Source organism: Drosophila simulans, chromosome 3L, assembly GCF_016746395.2.
Source record: "Drosophila simulans strain w501 chromosome 3L, Prin_Dsim_3.1, whole genome shotgun sequence".
Classification (NCBI taxonomy): Eukaryota; Metazoa; Arthropoda; class Insecta; order Diptera; family Drosophilidae; genus Drosophila; species Drosophila simulans.
In genome coordinates, this window is record NC_052522.2 from 21,931,134 (window position 1) to 21,951,019 (window position 19,886).

The following is a 19,886-nucleotide window of genomic DNA, read 5'->3' on the forward strand; positions in this document are numbered from 1 at the left end:
TAAACTCCCTAAGTTGTTGGCTGGGCGAAAGCAGGCCAAAAGTGAATGGGGCGAGTGGCTGGCTTGATTTCATTTTAATTGGCTTTCCAGGCGGCTGGTTTTCACCCTACTGGCCTCCTACTTCCCCCTCTCAGTGCGCCTGAAGATGGAAATAGGATGCTCGACCCTAAGATACCCTGTTCCGTAATATGTTAAGGCAAGCGTAGTACAAAAAACCTCGAAGATCCTTTGACCAATTCAGTTTATAGCACCACTAGGTGTTAACGCAAGAACATTGTCTTCAAACAGCAAGCAACTAACTTGTTGTTTAGGTTCTACTCCATTTTCATACAACTCGACGAATGTTTCCTTGTAATGGAGGAGGGCAGTGGGTGGGGTGGCTAGATTTCCTTGAAGTGGAAATTTTACATACGCTCTGCTTCTTGCAACTAAAAACGATGTCAAGAGTGAAATTTTCGCAAGGTTAACAGACCGGAGAATTAGGCGTATGGTGAACTTATGAAGCCTGCCCCAGGAGAGCCAAATCCAATTGAGATTCAATGCGCAGGCAGTGCTTTTTTGGGGATTTTGGCTGAGCTCCACTCCCATGGGCACACGCAACAATTGTGTGTTAAGTACTTTTTGAGTAATTGCCTTTTCGGGAGTCCGGCAAACTGGCTCGGTCCTCGCTACAACAAATTTGCATAGCCGTTAATGAACATTTGCTAATATTTTGAGCACTAAAAAACATCGCCATTAAGTGGGGATGCCATGCCCATGCCCCACTGTTCTGGGGCGCCAAAGCGTGCGACAATCAAATAAAAGTACATGAAAAACACATAAAGGCACATAAAGGGGTATCCAAGCTCGGGCTCTGTATTTTTTGTTGCGCCTCGCATTTTAATGGTAAAGCGCGACGATTGCTTGAAACAAACAGGTGAGCGGCGAGGGAGGTGGAGCCCCGCCATGTTCGTAATGGAGTTTGCAAACAAACATGGCCGCCGGGGAAAAATCACATAATTTACACGTTTGCATTTAAGTATTAAGTGGGCTGGGGAAATCGGGGGATGGGGCGGCAAAGTGTTTCGTTTACTTTTACCGCGTCTGTTTGCGAGGCTCAGCAGTTGTTCCACTGAGTGTGTGTATAGGTATTTTAGCTTGTTTCTGGCCCCGACTGAGTTTTATGTGCACAGGAAGCAATTTTTGGGTCGACTTTATTGCCCCTGTCGTCGTCATCGGTGTTGATGTTGATTTTAAAGCGTTTAATGGCCTCGCGTTTCACTGTGTCCTGGCCCAAATTGAAAAGAAAACCCCGTACAGGTTCCGGACGAGCAAAAGTTGAAGATTCGGCGGCAGAAAGGAGATCTGGGCTTATATGTTTGAACAAAGTGCTGGGATTTCCAGAGATTTGCGTTGGAATTTGATGGGGTTGCTGGCGCCGTTGTCTGCGAGGGATGTGCGAAGGTGGTTATGATGGATTCACAATGAGGCGAACGCCCGGGGGGAGCGTTGGGGTGGAAATGTAGGACACGAAACACGGACCCGCAGCCCCTGTAAGTATGTATAACTCATATTCCCCATGCATCCAATCCCGCATTCATGGGCCGGTTATTATGCTAGGAATAATGCAGAAATACTGTGATTGGCGCCCCGCTCAAGTCGCTCCATTCGCAATTACGACCGTAAGTGGGCACAAATTGCGATACTACGAATAGCTTTTCTGACTGCCGCGTCCTTTGTTCTTTGGCTGCTTATAATCAAAAATTCCATTTAAAACTTTAAACTCATTACTGAATGTTTAATGGGCGCTCGTTTCTCGCTCGCCCTGCTGTTGTTATTTTTATTGTTGCCGCCGCCGCCGCCGCTCTTGTGCGATAAATCAACACAAAAAATTCTGCAATTTGTTAGGCGCGCAAAGACGGCAGGACAGCCAGGCAGTCAGACAGACAAGGACAATAAAGGACTTGGGTCCGGGAGCGGTCCCTCTAACGATGCGGCAACCTGTCGACGTCCGTGAAGATACCCCAAAAGGGTCGTAGTCCTCGGTGCCATATTGTTTCAAGCAGGCGGCGCACAGCGGGCGACCCCAGCACCGCCTCAAGCTCTAATCAAGTGTGTGTGTGGGTGAGTCGCGGCGCTAAGAATGAATCCGGATTGGCATTCCGGGTTCCGGGTGCCGTGTTCCGGACTCTGGGCTCCGTGCGCCGTAGTCCGTATGCCGGAATCCAGAGGCTTAAAAGCACAGCCGAGATGAGTGTCGCGCGGGTGGGGCGCAAACTTTCGGCACGATTTGCATGTAAATTAATTGCCCTCGCCGTGTGCCCTCACAGCCCGTAGCCATGCAGCGGGATTTTTTGCTGCTTAAGCAACCCTCGGGGCGAGATAAGTCGTATAAATTATAGCAATTTAATAAGTTTTAAATATACGCATCCGGCTGCCTCCGCCGCCTCGGTCTCTCTTTGTCTGTCTCCCGAAAAGTTGGTAAAATCTTGCAGCAAAGTTTACGGCGCACTCCACTCCAAGAACCCAGAGTGGAGTACTCACAATCCAGAATTGTGAACCCCCAAAACTCGGAATCCAGAATACAGACTCCTGACTACAGGTTGTCCTGACTCCCTTCTGCTCCCGGTGCTATAACTCAAGACAAAAACTGTTGCCGATTAAAATTGTCGGTTGGGCATTAATTTTATGTCACGATGCGCTCGCAGCCGACGTGCCGTGTGATAAGGTGGCGACTCCCCCGCTCCTTTCCGAATCCCTGGCGTCCTGCGTAGCCTGGCTGTCTGGGTGGGCTGGGTGGCCGGGTGGCTCTTAACAGTTCAGTTTTGTTCCCGCTCTAAATGAGTTTATGCAAGTGTGAAAATAAGTCTCTTAATGGCCCGGGCGGGCAGTTAATGAGTTGAAAGTGGCGGGGCACGTGGATAATGCTCCTTTGTCCGCCCCACGGACTTTTCGCCCTAGCTCCTTTCATTTTTCTTTACCTTTTCGGGTTGCGGAAGCGCGGGGAGGGGGAAACAAAACTTAATTTGTTGTTGCAGGTGAGACGAATAAATTATTTGATAACAGTTTCAGTTTTCCCAGCATAAATAAGATTTCTCGAGCGTTCGCTCGCCTCGCCGCCTTGTTTGCCGAACCGATGGGGGTCGCGGTGGGCGGCTGGGGGCGTGGTGGGTCTGCTTTGTTTACCGTTAGTCGCTTAATGCCCGGCTTAATAGTGTAGGGTGGCTTAAGCGTTGTCTATTCCGATTCAGCTTGTTTGGCCCGCTCAAATATTGGTTAATATTAAATTTTATGCGAGCGGAGCGAGTCCGGTCCTCGAACCCTTTTCCCGCCAATCAGCACAACCCACATGTAATTGGACACGTAGGGATAACATTTCAGGGCCCAGGGGTCCTGGGCTTTTTGCCTGCGCCTGCGAACGCTGGCCTTCCACGCCGACTGCCTGCATGCAATTACAAAGCAAAAGTTTCGCATATAATTTTTACAAAAACGCAAAACTTTTTCAATAACAAAAATTTGCACAAACAAAAAGAAAAACGAGCGGGCAGAAAGAGCAATAGAGAACGACACAAATGGCAATGCCAAAAGGCAACAGTGAAAAAGTTTGCAATAAAAACGCCAATGGCCAGAACGACGTCACACAAGTGCTCATTGAGGGGGCGTGGCAGGGCTGGTGGGCGCTGGGAGGCGGTGGGTGTACGTGAGGTGCCTGAGCAATGCAAATGTTTAATAAACTTTTTCAAATAAAAATTTATCTACAGTGACGTGCAATTTCTAGACCAATTAAACCGCCAGGCAGGCAGGGCACCGTGAGAAGAGGGCACTGCAAAGTGCTGGCAGGACACGGCGATGTCCTTGCTACGTGCTACGCCCCCGCCCAGGATCGTCTCTCTGATCCTCTCGCGAAAGGGTCGAAATTCGCTTATAATTATTACGCGTGTAAATTAGTGCTTAATGGCACGAGGATGCGCGCCTTGTCTGCAGCTCGGCATTTCCGGTTTTAAATTTAATTAGCTCGATATGCTTGCATAATTTCGAGGAGGCCAGGTGAGATGAGGCCCGCTTTTGGCAAACTAATAACAATAATTGCGATAAAGCCAGCATTAAATGCAGTGCAATAAAGGCGGGAAAAAAGTATATTTTAATTACGCATTTAAATTTGTTTGTTTGTTTGTTGTTATTGGGGCCGTGGCGAAGGTAAAAATAAATGCAGGGGCGGCTGCCTTTTGTTTTCGATTTAATGAACTGTAAAGCGCAGCCATATTTATTGCGTACTTTTTTGCGTTATTGTTTATTTGCACGTTTATTTTTTTTGTTTTTGCTTTTGGCTTCGATGTTTTTTTGCCCCGCATTCACCTTTATCATTTAAATGCATTTAATTTAAATTACTGTAAGCGCTATTTTATCAACGTTATTATTTGCATTATTTTGTTTTCTCCCCTTGATTTTCCGATCGCAGGTCGGTTTCCTATTTTATAGTCAATAAACATTGTCAGCCTTATCGCATTTAATTGAAAGTAGTTGCCCGTTGCAGCCGGAGACTTCGCAAAGTGGATTTTATCGACTGATCTGGTCTTTATTTACTGGCGAGGGAGCCGAAAACGCGGCGCTTGGGGTGCGGATTCGTCATATCCATGACTGGCATATAATCATTAAACGGCAGCTGCCTGTGCGGACATCAATTATTGTCTCATAAAAAGTAATTTATATTAAAATCAAACCGCTTATAATTTCATTATGTTGATATATACAAGGGAGCGGAGTCAGGGGGAGCAGTGCGATGGTGGGGGGCCAATGCGATGCGCGGCCATTAAAGTTTGCCGCGGCAGACATTTTGTAATAAAGTTTGTGTTAATTAACGCACACAGCTGCAAAAAGCATTGGGCGGGCGCATATCTCGGCAGCGGACGCCACCTCCATCAAGCCAGGAACCCCTTATCACCACCCCCCCTGGTGGGCCACTGCATCGCACTGGTGGCAGGACATGCACTTGCAATATTTAAATTCAATTGCATACTTTCGAGCGCACTCGTTTGTTTGGCCGGCCACATGGCGCATACTTAATGAACCATGGCCTGTTCCGCTGCATATTTTATTTGCTCTCTGGCTTGCGACTGAAATACCTGCATAAAAATAACAACGCACCGGGAGCAGCGGAGCATTGCGCTTTTTCCATCCATAAACGGCGCTAATAAAAATCATAGCGAAAAAATTGGTTTGCCATTATATTTAATAAAGTTAAACCGACGGCGACAACGAGCCGGGGAAAAGCTGTGAGGAAAAGCGAAAGGAAAAACGCTGCAAATCTCGGCGCGACCGAGTGAGTGAGTGTGTGAAATCGCCAATTGCCTCTGCCTAGTGGCTGGTGTGATGAGGTCAATTTCAGTTGGGTGAGCCTGTGGACGAGCCAGGGATTAATTCTAATATCGAGCATGGCGTGGCGATGGCCTTTTCCTGATGGCCGGGTCAGCTACGAATCAGGCGTTCTTGGGGCGGGTAAATAGATTAAGTGTGATTAAAATTGTCATTAACATTTCCCTGGGCTTTGGCGTGTCAATTAATATTACTTTAATATTATTGCCAATAATTGTCATAATTTCTGTTTTTTCTGTTTACTCTTGCGTTTTACACTAAAACTGCCATTATTTATGAGTGCCCGTTGTCGTTTCGCCATTTCTGCCTTTTCGCCATTTTTATGGCATTTAATTGTTTTAATTGTGTGCAACAATGGCCATTAAATATGCGCAACAAAAACGGCCATAAGAGCAGCCATAGCTGAAATGGATTTGACATTATGAAATTTATGAAATTAATAACTTTTCTATGCCGGGCTCTAATTGTCAGGCGAATTAATTATATTACAATTTGAGTTTTTTTAGGCGTTTACCGCTCTAACCCCAAAACCCCTTAAATTGTGGTCAGCTGTAAAGTTGATGGCCGCTGGAATTGCCTTTGCGCCGGTGGCCACAGGGTTATGAGCTCCAATAAATTAATGTAAAATTATTAACTGACAAACGGCTAAATTATGGCAATTTATGCTGGCCCATAAACTGGCGCATTTATTGGCCGATAACCAAGGGGCCATGACGCGAAGTGTTGGCATATATTAATATTATTATCGGCGACACTAATTCGGATTAGCAATTCCGACTTTAATGGACTTTAAATTGCCCGCTGGATCCACTTGAAAATCTTTATTGTCCCCTTTTTAGCATACGTACCAAATAGAGAAGGGAATTGAAAACCTTTACAGGTTCGGATGCATATATCTATAAATATATATATTTACTGAGCAGAAGGATATCTTAAGTGTAGGGGTTGGCAATTTTACTATATATTTCAATTTGCATTTTTCTGCAAATGTTGCTTTCCCAAAAACACACTGTCACACATCCACACGATCCGTATTGCATACGCAATCATTTTCAAAGTCAACAGCGTGACTGCCCGCTTTCCCATTTCCACTTTTCCGCCACTGCTGTTTTCTTGTGAACTTATTTATTACGATCATGCCGTGTTCGTTCCGAACTAAGCCCCTGCCCCTCTGCTGCACTTTAAAAGCCATTAAAACGGCAAACAGGCTAGCCGAGTCGTCCATGGAATCCATGAAATGTTTCCCTTCCAAAGTGCCCCCTCACGCCCCTCCGCTCTCCACAGCCTGCCGGCCCTGTTAATTTCATCAGAGCTACTGGTAATTGCGTGTATGGAGTTGCAGTTCCCGGCCAGGACAGAGGCAGGAGCAGGAGCAGCAGGCAGGAGCAGCATCAGTGCCCAGAAGTCAGGCGCAGACGCTCCCTGTTTTGGGTCCTGTGTTTCGGTCCAAAAAATATGCAATAACAGGGGCTTGGGATTGGGCACTGGGGTGCCACAAGGGTGGCTCTGGCCGGGAATGGGCCTTCTGTCCGTGGAATGCCATTGCCATGGCCCACCGACTGGCTACAATTTATTATATTAAGTATTAATGTTGGTCCCCGCTTGGATCCCTGTGTGCGTCTGCCGAGCTGAGCTGTGTGTATGTGCTGTATGCATAATCCGAAAGCCAAAAGTAATTATATTAAGTAATTGATGAATTTGCCTTTTTCCGCGACGAGCCACGCCCACCGCGCGCCCACTCACTCAGTCTGCAGTCGTCGGGGAGGAGAGTGTCCCGAGGATTGCAGGATGCGGGTGTAGCCTTATATGGCCATGCCAGACGATTGGCAGACAGATGAATGTGGATAGAGAGGCTAGCATAGTTCTGCCCCAGGCGAAGGCGAATAAAATTTAATAAAGCGGCAAATAAAAATTTATTGTGTGTCATTTTAGGCGCACTGCGACATCGCCAAACGACATCCCCATCGAGATACAATGACTGGCAATTTTTTGATTTGGTCATCTGATAGGCGGCGATTTCCGGTCGACGGGGCAGCAGCTCTGAGCTAAGCTTTAAGCGCTTTATAGATACAATGGAGGCCATTTTCTGAACATGCTCCCCAAGATTTATTCGCGCATTTAAAATTTGATTGTAATAAATGGCTCTGTTTATGGCGATATGCACTAGCAAGCGAGGATATACATCAGAGAACTGCAAGGGTGGCACTTTTTTACCACTCGACTCACACCCTACAATTTTGTGTGCGGGTGCTACCCGCCACGCACATCGCGGGTACTTACAAACACACAGTATAAATCTGAACATGTAGACAAGACACCCCGTTGTGCGCGCACCCGAATCAATACGGTGCTCCGCGTCGCGGGTGCCGATCACACACTGCCTAAAAAGGGATGAGTGAGAAAAACACTTGTGGGTATACCGTTAAACACATGGGTGTTTCCAAAAATACTCGGGTGTTTCCAAAAATACTCGAGTGGTCTCGTAGGTAATCGAGTCACAGACAAGATGCGTAACTCCATGCGTTTTACACTCCATACGTTTACACACTATTCTTTCGGCGTGACTCTAGACTTTGTCGAATACTTTGTAAAATATGCCCTTCATCTTATTATTATATATTATTATAATTATATATATTATATTATATTTTATTATATTATATATTATTAATATAATATATATATATATATATATATTATATTATATATTATTATATATTATATATATTATTTACGTTATTATTATTTAAATATAGATTATAGTCATAATGTCACAAAATTCATTTCAAAAATAACTTTATATAAGAATATTTGTCATTAGAGTATTCAGGTAGCGACGTGTGAAAAATTAATAACGGAATGATTCGAAACGGGTGGCACCCATTGAGTCCATCAAAGACGTGAGCACGAAATTTTTCTTGGGTATTCCCTTTTACCCTTCATTTCTTATACCCGTCACGCTTCCTCCCATACAAATTTTAGGCGTACAAAAAATGACCAGAGAACTGCAGCCCGCATACAAAAAATGACGTGCGGCCGATCGTTGACTGTGCGTCCACTCACCCAAATAGTTATTGCGCAGCAGGCCTCGGGTGGTTTTTTTACTCGTAACAAAAACACAACGTCGGTAAAACACTCGAGTATTTTGTGTTGCCGCAAGTAGGGTGTCAAAAAAAACGGGGTGCCTAGAGTACCGAGTGTTTATCGGGTGGACGTAGAGTGCGAGTGGCGGGCTGCAGTTCTCTGATATACATAAACGCGAGTTGATGAGCATTTGGGGGTTGCACTACAATTTGGGGGTTGCGTGTCATCTTGATGGATTGCACTGAAATTGCCTTAAAGTTTGAAATTAAATAAGCGCATTTTGCGGACAGGAATGCTTGACTGGGCACGATTTTCCGCTTCTAGGCTCAATTTGGAACTTGAAGACTGTGGAAACTCATTAACAAATCGATGTGAGAGACTCTAAAGTGTATAGATTCAGATAATGGCACTTTTTATGGTCACTTATCGGAGGCGTCGAAGACAATAAACTCCGGAATACAAACGTTCGCCGCTCGAAAGTTCGAGTGAATATAATGATGCCGGAACCCAACGTTGGCGCTCTTATCGCCAAGGAGCGAATAACCAATGACCAGGAGCAGAAGCCATCGCCAAAAACAGAAACAGAACAGCCACAAGAAGAATCCGAAGGAGCGGCAAAGCAAAGTTGCGAAAATTTATTGGGGAAATTGGCCAAAAACGAGGGAACTTTAACGAAACGATACCAAAGTTTATTACTCAATTACAAAACCATCAAACTGAAAACGAAATGAAACGAAACGAAACTCTCGCCGAGAGCAGAGCGAAATCCAAAGATAAATGAAATTGATAAGCGCGTAATTTATGTTTGGATTTCGTTTTATTCTGTCATTAACGCACAGTTGCCTCGCCCAGTTGAATTGACCCCATCCCCCCATCACCCAATTGTGTTTTGTATTTGGGTTGTTCTTGGTTGGGTTTCGACTTGGCACGCTCTTCCTTCATTTGCGGAAACTTGTCGGCGAAACTTGGTCAAGGCGAGGCGAGTTTTCCCCCGTTTCCTCGCCCCTTTTCGGAATTTCCCTCGCACTGCGATGGAGTTGTGAATGCCACTGGTTTGGGCCCACATAATCGATCAAAATCGACCGATTGCGAACGGCGTTAAACGGCATAGACTATTGCATTCTATAAAACCGATCGGAATTTTGCATTTTGCGGCTCGTTTTCGGCTGGTCTCTGTATGTGCATGTGTGTGGGGGGCGGAGCATTATGCTGCCACGCCCACCAGCATTATGCATAAATAATTTCGAAGCCGCCGGACGGGCAGCAACAAAGGCTGCCGCTGCACATAATGAAAAATTGAAACATGAAAATTGTCAAAAACACCGACGCAGCAGAAGCGGCTGGCTGGTTTGGGTTTGGGTTTGGGTTGGATTGGGGATGGCTTTGGTTGGGATGGGGTTGGGTTGGTGTGGTGTGGGTTAGGGGACACATTACCTGTCAGGCCTTCCCGGAAATGAAATTTTGCACTGATAGCAGGGGAAGCGGAGGAGTGGAGTGGAGAGGTGGAACCGGTTCAACCGCATACATCAATGAATGAATGCATGGCGGAATCGAGGGAGTCGCGGGGGCAGCCTGACGATTTTGACAATTTTCGTTATGCAATAAAAATGATGTGCGGCGACAAAACTGTGCTACCCACTCACCGTTCACATTGCTTATACAAACCGTTATACTGACACATTACCCAGAGCCCAGTGCATTTGTAATGCCCCAAGCCACGGACCTGCCACATGTAACACCCGCCCACCTATTGCGCCCACCCGGAAAAGCGCAAGGAAAAAGCGCCATTCAATGGACATTTCATTAATGCTAAATGCGGGCGAACGAGCTTTAGAAATCGGCTTGGAAACGGTCCTGCTCGAGCCGGAAGTTAATTGAAAATGATGATAACACATATGGAAATGTAATTGTTTGTGAACTGTAGCATGCAAGCCGCTGGAGGATTGAATTAGTCGGCGTTCGGGAGGGCTTTGGGTTTTAAATCCACCCCAAGTGGCGGCCCACATAAATACATGCCCCAACCAGGCTGAGTGAAATTCATTAGCAGACGTGCCTGCTCTGTTAGCACCTGTCCGCCCGCCACGCACTCTGCGTGAAGAAGGCCGCCAAGGAGGCTGGAGGCCCACGAAAATCCACTAAATCAATTCAATTCAATTACAAATCGTTTCGCTGTGCTCCTCCCCCGCTCCTTCCCGATGGCAACCAATTAGCCGACTGCCTCAGAGTTGGAAACGCGTTTGGGTAGCATACTTTTCTGCTCTCGCGACGAAGGAGAAAAAAATTGCCTTTTAATCAGCGCCCCCGATGTCGGCTTAGCTGCTGATTGGATTGGATATGCAGGAGGATATGGAGGTGGAGATGGAGGTGGAAGTGGTCGAAAGACAGTGCTTTTTGTTGCCTTTGTGTAATTAAAACAGGGCAACCGAAGACCGAAAGCAGGCAAATCAAATCGACAGCAGCAAGGACGACAAGCGCTGCCAGGAAACAAAGAACCCAAAAACGCTTGCCAAATTATCCGAGTGCTAAAAAAATGCGGCATTCTGCGGTAATAAATCTTCCCGCCACTTCAGTTTAATGAATTTCAATTTTATTTTCAAGTTCAGTTCGAGTTCGGCTGCCGCGACCACATACAAAAGTAATTAGGAGGCATTTTTTCACGTTCCGCCCGTTTCTTTCGACGAGCTTAATTAAAACGGATATTTTCCCGGTGCCGCGTTATTTATTTATTTGCCCGTTTCCTTGTGATTTGAGTGTTGCGGTAATTAAAATGACATTATTCAAAGTTACTTCAGCGAAAAGGGTCGACCCCGAGAGCTGGGCCCAAAGGTCGTCGTCGCGGCGCGGCGTGTTTGTCGCCCAGATAGGCGTTTATTGCTCAGCGCCAAAGAGGACTATCTAGATGGCCCGCCCCCGTTGAACTCCTCCGAGGACTCCTTTGTACGAAGGTACGAAATCAGAAAGCGATTAGTCCAAGATTTGACTTTGATGGGGCCGAAGTTGAGATGGGTTCTTTCCTCTCTCCATATGGAAAACCAAAACCCTCGAGGGAACGGGAATAATTCACCGCACAGACAAATTTAATCCGCGTCCATCGGCGCCTCAGTTCAATAAACTTTTGTCTAGTCCAGAAATCCATTAACGCCCTATAGTCGTGATCGATTTGCAGCGCCGATGGGTCGGTCCGGGGAACAAGAGATTCACTGCCTCGCAAAAAACAAACACGCACCGAAGTGCGCCATGAAAAATTGCATGCCGGCTTACACTCCTCGGCTTTCCCAGCTCCCAAGCTCAACTACTATTTTTAATCACTTCAGCAGTTTCATTTTTTGCTGCTCCCGTTTGTTGCTCCTCTGCTGCATTGTCTACTGCCTAAAGAGCAAGCACAATGACAACATTTAATAGATTGCCAAAGCCCACGCCGATGGGCTGGTGGTGGGCGGTGGGCTGGTGGGCGTGTCTGTCTGGGGCTTGGCATAGAAAAATGCCTAGGAAAAGCAAACAGAGCGCATAGAAAAAGCTCGTGGCATAGACAAACGGGCCGCTTCCTCCGCCGATCCCCTCCTGATTTATTTTTTTGATGGGCCACGAGTTGAACAAGGGGTTAACTGCGCTATGAGTCACTGCATGAATGACTTGTTGTGGAGCAGCAGAGGTTTCTGGGTATTTATAAAGATATTCCTCTGCCGGCTGTTTGCTGATTTCGTACGCTGATAAGCATGAAAAGAGCCCGCCGCCTCCCCTTCATTCCGATTTTCCGGGGAGTGCATATCAATGAGGTGGTTTCCTTGGATGGGGTGGAGTGGGGTTGGGTGGCGGGGTGCCATTTTAAGGACGTTTAACGGCATTTTTACACTTGCATGCGTCATCGGAGTAACCTTTCCGTTTGTTCGTGCGTGGCTCCAAGTGTTACACATTTGCATTTGACGTGTTTCTATATCCGTACCGGTTTCCCCTTCTCCCTTTCGGCGGTGTGCAAAAAATAGTTTGGCTTTTAGTTATGAAAATTGCGGAGTTTTTCTTTTGGCAGTTGTTGCGTGGCTTTTCCAGACGCTGCTTATAATTGCTCCATTAAAATTTGTTTATGGCAAAAGTTTATGCTATGCCGTGAGTGAAGTTCGCCTGGCTCTGCTGCCAGTAATTAGAATGTCGGAAAGTTGCCATAGTACACCATACTCGTACTTAGCCCACTTAGCGCTGTCGCGTTATTCGCAATCGTGGTCTAAATATATATACATATGCATGTGGTACTACCCCCATATCAAGGTGACCGTTTCACATGGCACTTTGATGGATCGCTCGCACTCAGCATCCTTCGCTCGGCTCTCACTATCGACCGTTTCCCTTTCGCTCTGTAGTAATTGGCATAGATTGAATGACCCAAAGCCGACCCGCCGCACCATTTGTTAGATGACTCATGCAAAAATGGGACCCAATTCGGCTGTCCCTTCTTGACCCATTCCAGACCATCTGCTCCATCAATTGGCAAAGGTCAGCAAAGGTTAGTGGGTTGTTGGTGGTCAGTGGTTGGGGCGGCAGCAGGGGCGGGCCGGTTCTTAATGGAGTTTTATTTTTAAGCCGTGCCTAAAAGCATGCTGGAAAGCTCGGCCCGGTCCGTTGTTTGTTTGTGCGTTTTAGGAGGAAATTTAATATCATCGTCCTGCGTCCTGCGTCCTGAAATGCACACTAAAAGGTTCCACGACGCTTTTAATTACACTTTAAACAATAGCTGCACGCAGTCAGCTCCTGAACCTTGCCTCTCGCCATGGGCAACCCATTTGCTCTCCTTTCGCTTTCCCGCTCTGGGAAATCGCTGGCGTTTGCGATTTGCGCTTGATTAAATTCTAATTATAAAGCGTGCGTATTTTCGGTCGGATCCCCTTCTATTCCGCCTGTCCATTTTCCCCATTCCTGGTTTCGGTTTCCTTTTTGAGCTGGTTGTTTACCATTTTCCTTGATTTTTACGACTTTTTAATGATTTTCACTGCCAGTCACTCATTTCGCCACCATCGCGTGCCCTGCGCTCTCCTTTCGTTGGCTTCACCAATTTTCTTTGACTTTTGCGTTCTGCGTTTCGACAGTTCTACTCGCAGTGGATTGCTTTTTTTGTTTGGATCTTTTCAGTTCGCTTCGGTTCGGTATTTGCTAGATTGTGCCCCTCGAATGGATGCCCCTGCCCACGGAGTCCCTTTTTGTCCCTTCCTGTTCCCGCCCCCAGACGCTCCCCATTTTGTTTACTGCTAATGCGACTTTTAACGCTGATTAATGTTTTCTTTTTAACAGTTCGCCCTGCCATTTTCCACTCCCAGTGGGCTGGGCTTTCCACCTGTCAGAGGGGAGGAGACAGTGGCCACTTCTCGCAGGGGGGGGACAGTCTCCCATCCCGTTGTTCGTTCATTAAATTCGTTTAAAACGTCCACTGCGACCACAAATAACATTGGCAGTCAAACAATTTGGCCGGGAGGCAAACAAATTGTTTGTTTGGCTGTCACATGTCAATAAAATTAACACTTTAACGAGAGACAGAGTGCACACGAAACATACATATTTTACACAATTCACAATCCAGGCCCGAGAAGAATCTTGTTCTTTTTCGTTGTTGTTTAATTAAGGCAACAACATATCAAGGACTTAGTCTGGCAGACAATAATTTCCTTGACAGCTGCAAAATGCAGAATTTCCCAAGCCAAATTGAAATTTATACAGGAGACAAACTGAATCGGGGGGAGAGCTCCGGGAGGAGGCTGCTTTTATGCAAAATGCAAACACAAAAACATCGGAATGCAAATTGCATTAAGTGCTCTGTGTGATGACAGAAGAGGGAGACGGGCAGACTGATGGGGGAATGTCGGTGGGAGATGTCGCTAGGTGAGGTCAAATCATTTGCTAGTAAATTCAAAGCTACAACAGCAAAAAGTCAATTTTTAATTGATTATAAACATTGAAATATTCATTTTGCATGGAATGGAAAAATTGGAAAACCGAACTGAAAAAGTTGAAATTCGATTTCAGTTCTTTGTGGGCAACCGACATTAATGGGGCAAAGTGCCTAAAAGTGTGCTTTGCAATTTTTCGCCTCATTTCCGTGCTGTTTTTATCGCGCTAATTTATTGAGCCGATTATAGGGCAGCCGCCACTGATTCAAAGCGCCGGGATGGCCGGAGCGGGGGAGTAATTATTATATTTTCCATAATTTTAATTAGTTGATAGTGCAAAAATAATCAAATTGCATTATCTGCGGCACGCTTTTCGAGCCGGCACGGGTTCGTTAAAGCCAATGCCAATCGGCATTTTAAAGCCTTTTGTCCATGTGAAATGCCTCGGGGAAGCATAAAAGAGCCAGATAAACGCAGCTACATATATTCACACTCTCGTGTGTGTGTGTGTGTGTGTTCGTTCATAAATGATGTATGAATTGTGCATAGAAATTAGGTAAGTAGATGCGCAGGACCACATGCGAGCACTCGTGGCTTTAATTGATGGCTAGATTTCGATTTAATGCATTTTCCAAATTGATATTAATCAATTTTTGGATTATTTATTAGTCGTGCAATGAATAAGCCCTCAGCGACGAACAGGGATTGGTTTTTAAGCAGCTCCATCTTCGAGAAAGACCGTGCACTGCAAATTGATTTGTGCGCAGTGCGAGAATGCCTGGGATGTGTTCTTCGGCATTTTGGCCAGGCACCTGGAAGTATGCAATCACATAATGCACATAATGCCAAAAGTCTATTGTCAACAAACACATACTCGGTCGGTCCTCCCTCCTTCCTCCGTCCTCCTGCCTCTACCAACCCACATCCGAACCGAATCCTTTGGCCCGAGTCAATCCCCAAAGTATGTGCATGCAGCTCTCGAATGTTTGGCAAGAGTTTAGACTGTTCATGGAGCGACGGTAGGACATGAGCATCAGAAATGCCAGTGGAGCTGCTAGCCGAGGCAATAAAATATGAATTTATGGCCTATTTGCATGGCTTTTTGGACCAATATCAAGAGCGCCTGTTGACCGGACAACGCAACAATCCGAGCATTTTTACTTGATGCACTCCAGACTCAGAGCAAAGCCTCAGCAAAGACCCAGGACTCGGAGCCTAATGAGCTTTACCCACTTTTGTGCCATACTAATACATTGGCTGTTGGCTGTTCCGGCTATCAAAACATGTATGCTTAAAAATTCCACATGAGCCACCATCAAATCCCCCATATTTCTTTCTTTCAATATGTCGGTGAAGAACATGTGTGCATGTGCATTCACTTCATGTGGCATGAATAAAAAGTCGGGGATGCGAGACAAAGTCAAAACCAGCAACATTTCGGTTCTGTCTCATTGGCAAAGCGTTTGCGGTCTTAACTCGGTTATGGCCATGGGTATTTTCGGGACCATAGTGTTTTATGCACCACCATCTTCTCAGGGCCCGAATAGAAAATGCATTCCCAAGGATCTAGCTGGCTGTGAGACTGACTATAAAAGCGGCCAAAGTTTATGGGATGCCTGAGGGCGCTTCACTGGCACATTGAATGCAGACGCACACTTTCTAATTGTCTAACTCAATTTGGGGACCTACAAACTCTGCGTAAACAACCACCATCCTACCCAGTTCCGTTCAAAGTTTAGTGTCAAATGGGTAAATTTGATTACGATTCTTAGTTGGGTTATGGTAATCGAGTTGGAAATACTTCAAAGTTTCGATAATAACGATGATGGCCTTGACGCCTCCGCGCTGCCTAGCTGCCTGCCTGCCACGCAATTTGCCAGCCGCTCCATTGAATGCCTTTCACTCGGAGTCGAAATAGTCGTCATAATAAATGAATGAATAACCAGCCTTGGAGCTCCTCCACACAGAGGCTGTAGCTGCTTGCTAGCTACTAATAGCGCGCAAAAGTATGGCATGAAATATGCATAAAATCACTTGGAAATGCGCTAAGCGAGCGACGTGGCATGGTGGCTGGCTGAATCGTTTCAGTTTTGTTGCTATTCCTGCTGCCGTTGCTGCTGCATTTCGGCAAACGAGCTGCCAAATCAAAAATCGTTGAGCGTGTGAGGTGTCAGTTGGTGGGAGCAGGCGGCGGAGACAGGGAAGGCGGGCGGGAAAATGCACATTAGACAGCAGCCATGGCAGTCGACGTTTTTGGGGAAATTGCGTGGAAGGAGCAGCCTGCCTGCCTGCCTGAAGGTGGGCCCGAATGAATCCCGTGCCCGAGTGCCGGTGGCAATAAAAAAGGCAGCTCCGCAAATGAGAAATTCTTGTGGGTGTGCGTGCGCTCAGTTTAATTGGCCCGAAGCCTCAAATTATGCAATAGTTGCAGTCGAAATTGACCGCAAACAAGCCAGCAATAATTTTGAAATCATTTCTGTGCGCCATAATTTATGCAGAAATTCAATCTAAATTAAACATCAAACAAAGCGGGGCCCACTGCCCCACCCATCGCGTGTCTGGTGGGGCGTGCAATGCTCATTGCGACACATTCGCACCTGCAATTAGCTCAATGAACCTGCCAGCCCTCGCCATTCCGCGTCCTGTCACTCACTGCAGGCGGCAGCTGTCCAAAATGTAATATTTAACGCCATTTAATGCAAATTGAAATTATGTTAATGGGCAGCCAACCGGCAATTGATGATGACGCCTGCCCAGCTGCAAAAACTGTGCTGCGCTCCAGCCTGATGATGATGACGAGTTCTCCAGTAACCCAGCAATCCGTTGCACCGTATTACGCATTTTTCATTTTTGCCACTTCATGGGAACCTTCATCTCGTCCTGACTCTGATTCCGATTCCGATTCCGACCCGGTCGTTGTCTTTGCCCGTAAATGGCAATGCGAGTGCTTGACAAGTCTGCACGGCTCATTTGCATTTTAATAATAATAATCACAATAATGCACAATTGCAACAACGAGGATAACAATAAGCGCATGGAATCGCACATTCATCGGGAGGCGATGCGATAAGCTGTCGTAGCTGCAGTTCATCAAGTTCCCAGTGCCCTGAATTGGATCCCACAATGGCACGTTCCATCTCCTTCGATGGCAGCAGCGTGAGCGGCATTTACATCTTTTCTCCTTATCCCCCGAACCACCCATCAACCCATTCACCCGCCCAACAACTGCATTTCCCCACTGTGGAGCTCCTGTTTGTTGTCGCTAACGTTTTGTTTATATTTGCTTAAATGTGCGGCGCATACTCATAATTAGCATGCATGTGTGCGTCTGGGGGATGCGCGCATGTGTCTGTGTCCGTGTCAGCAATGCCGAGCTGCCTATGTGTGTGTGTGCTGGCATTGCAATTTGCTTTTGTTTGGTTTAAAAAGCGCGTTAAATTTGATCGTTGTTGCCGGCGGCTTTGTTTGCACTCTCATTTGCCGCTGAAAGTGCGAACGAGTTAAGGCCGCATCTAACGCACAACGGCCATCCTTCATTATCTCGTATCTCAGGCCCATAACGCCCCAATATCAGCCCTGATTTTCAATACTAGCACTCACCCGAGGGGACAGAGTCATAAAATTGCGTATACGTACCTAAAAGGAGACAAGAAAAGGTTGTTAATTTAGTAAGCAAGTCGGCAGGATGAGGCGGAAGTGAGATACGTTTGGGAAGAGGTCCGGGATACTGCCAGTGACAACGCCTAAGTGGGGCTTAAAAATTCAATAAAAAATCACTTAACATTCCATAAGAAGCTTTCAACGTTACACATACAAGCGTACAACCATAGGGAGAAAGTGGCGGAGCAAACGGAAGGGAAAGTGGCCTCAAATGTGCTGTCAAATCCTGCACACTGGGAGAGTGGCAAAACTGCAGGAAACTAAAGCAATTCCAAATGGAAAACTGCTGCAAATTAATCAAATGCCTTTGCAGTACGGAAAGGCAAGAGCGAGAGGAAAACGGTCAAAGGACAGGACTCCAAGCAAGCAAACACGAGAACGTCAGTCAGTCAGTCCGTCAGTCCGTCAGTCAGTCAGCCAGTCACAAAGACAGAGGCGGGCGATAAAAGCCAAAGCCAAAGGCAAGCGACCCTTTTTCCGAATCGAAACCAAACCAAACCCAACCCAGCCCAACCCTTCAATCTGCACACACACTAGGGGTGTATATACTTATATATCGTAACGCATTAAATCGATAACACGATTTTTCAGCACGCACACAGCTCGCCGTCGAACCCGGACTGAAATCCAAAACAACTGGCTGACTGTGAGTTAAATTGTCAGTTTCATTACGTGGCAGCTTTCCCAGCTCCTTTTGCTGACTGCTTCCTGCCCCGGAACTCCGGAATGTTCCTTGCTTTTTTAAAGCCAAATCACTACGTCTGCGCGTGAGCGTTCCCCGTCACTCCGCTTGCAGTGCGACAAGCGATTTTTCAAGTTGCCGCTTCATCGTTCTGCGGAGCTGCTCCTCCGGCTTTTTTGTTCGGTTGTGCGGTTTCTGGGCCCTGCGTTCTGGGCGCCAACAAACTCAATTTTCGGCAAAGGGCAGGAACGCATCGAGAGCGGAGTAGCGAAGCCCCTGGGACTCCTCGAGACCGGCGAGTCCTGCGTTCTCGAGAACTTAAGGACCTCGACGCTGGTGAGTTCAACAAACATTTAACTGATTGCCTGGGCGTGTGTTCGTGCCCAGCCCTGCCTGATTTTTTGATTTGCTATACACCTGGGAGCGGGACGGCCCTTGGCCACGAAAATGTTTAGCTTATTTGTTAGCGCTGGAAAATAAATTGTCTGTGCGTGCGGTAATTGTAAATTGCGTACGGGCAGACAGACAGAGGCGATTGTCAGTGGAGCAGCCGAGTTATTGACACCTCTCCAACGTACGGGTATGCCATGAATTTTTGATCGAAACTATGAGTGGATCGAGGGTGGCCGCCTTTTGCCAATAACATGCCAATACGATGAGGTTGGCGAAGGCAGCAACAAACTAGGCTTTTGATTGCAGGTCCCCATGCCCATCCCATCCCCATCCCCATCCAATCCAATCTCGTTCCGTACGCCCCCAGCTAAACCAATTCAATCAGGGGGCCTGCCTGAAACCCTGAGAGTAATCCACTTTGGGCCTCCCGAAAGTGTGCAACAATTTCTTTTAAACTTCCTGCTGACACAAATCAGACCGAGGCCATAACTCAAACTATCTCCACCTCCGCTCGGCAGAATCAATAACCATAAACAGAAGTTCCTTATGCTCACGTGGAGGAGCCGCATAAAAAGTATGCCACATGCTCGGGGAAACCACTAAATTCAGCCGGAGGCAACGTGTACCTCATCATTTATGTGTGGCAGGGGCAAGAAACGGCGAGCCCGAAAACCAAGCAATGCCCACGTTGATAACTGAGAGTGCTTATCACGCCCACTACCCCTTGATCCCCTCCTGCCGATACTGCCAACTACCGAGTACCGAGTACCGACTACCGTCTGCATGTGACATTTGCATGCTTACTTAAACAGCAAAAAGCAGCCTCTACGACAGCCACGTCG

General features: G+C 46.7%; 1 protein-coding gene across 6 annotated transcripts in view; it reads right to left on the reverse strand.

The window, feature by feature from the left end:
• Window positions 1-19,886, reverse strand: part of LOC6739109 (teneurin-m) — a 120,692-nt gene that overhangs the window by 15,280 nt on the left and 85,526 nt on the right. The window lies entirely within an intron of this gene.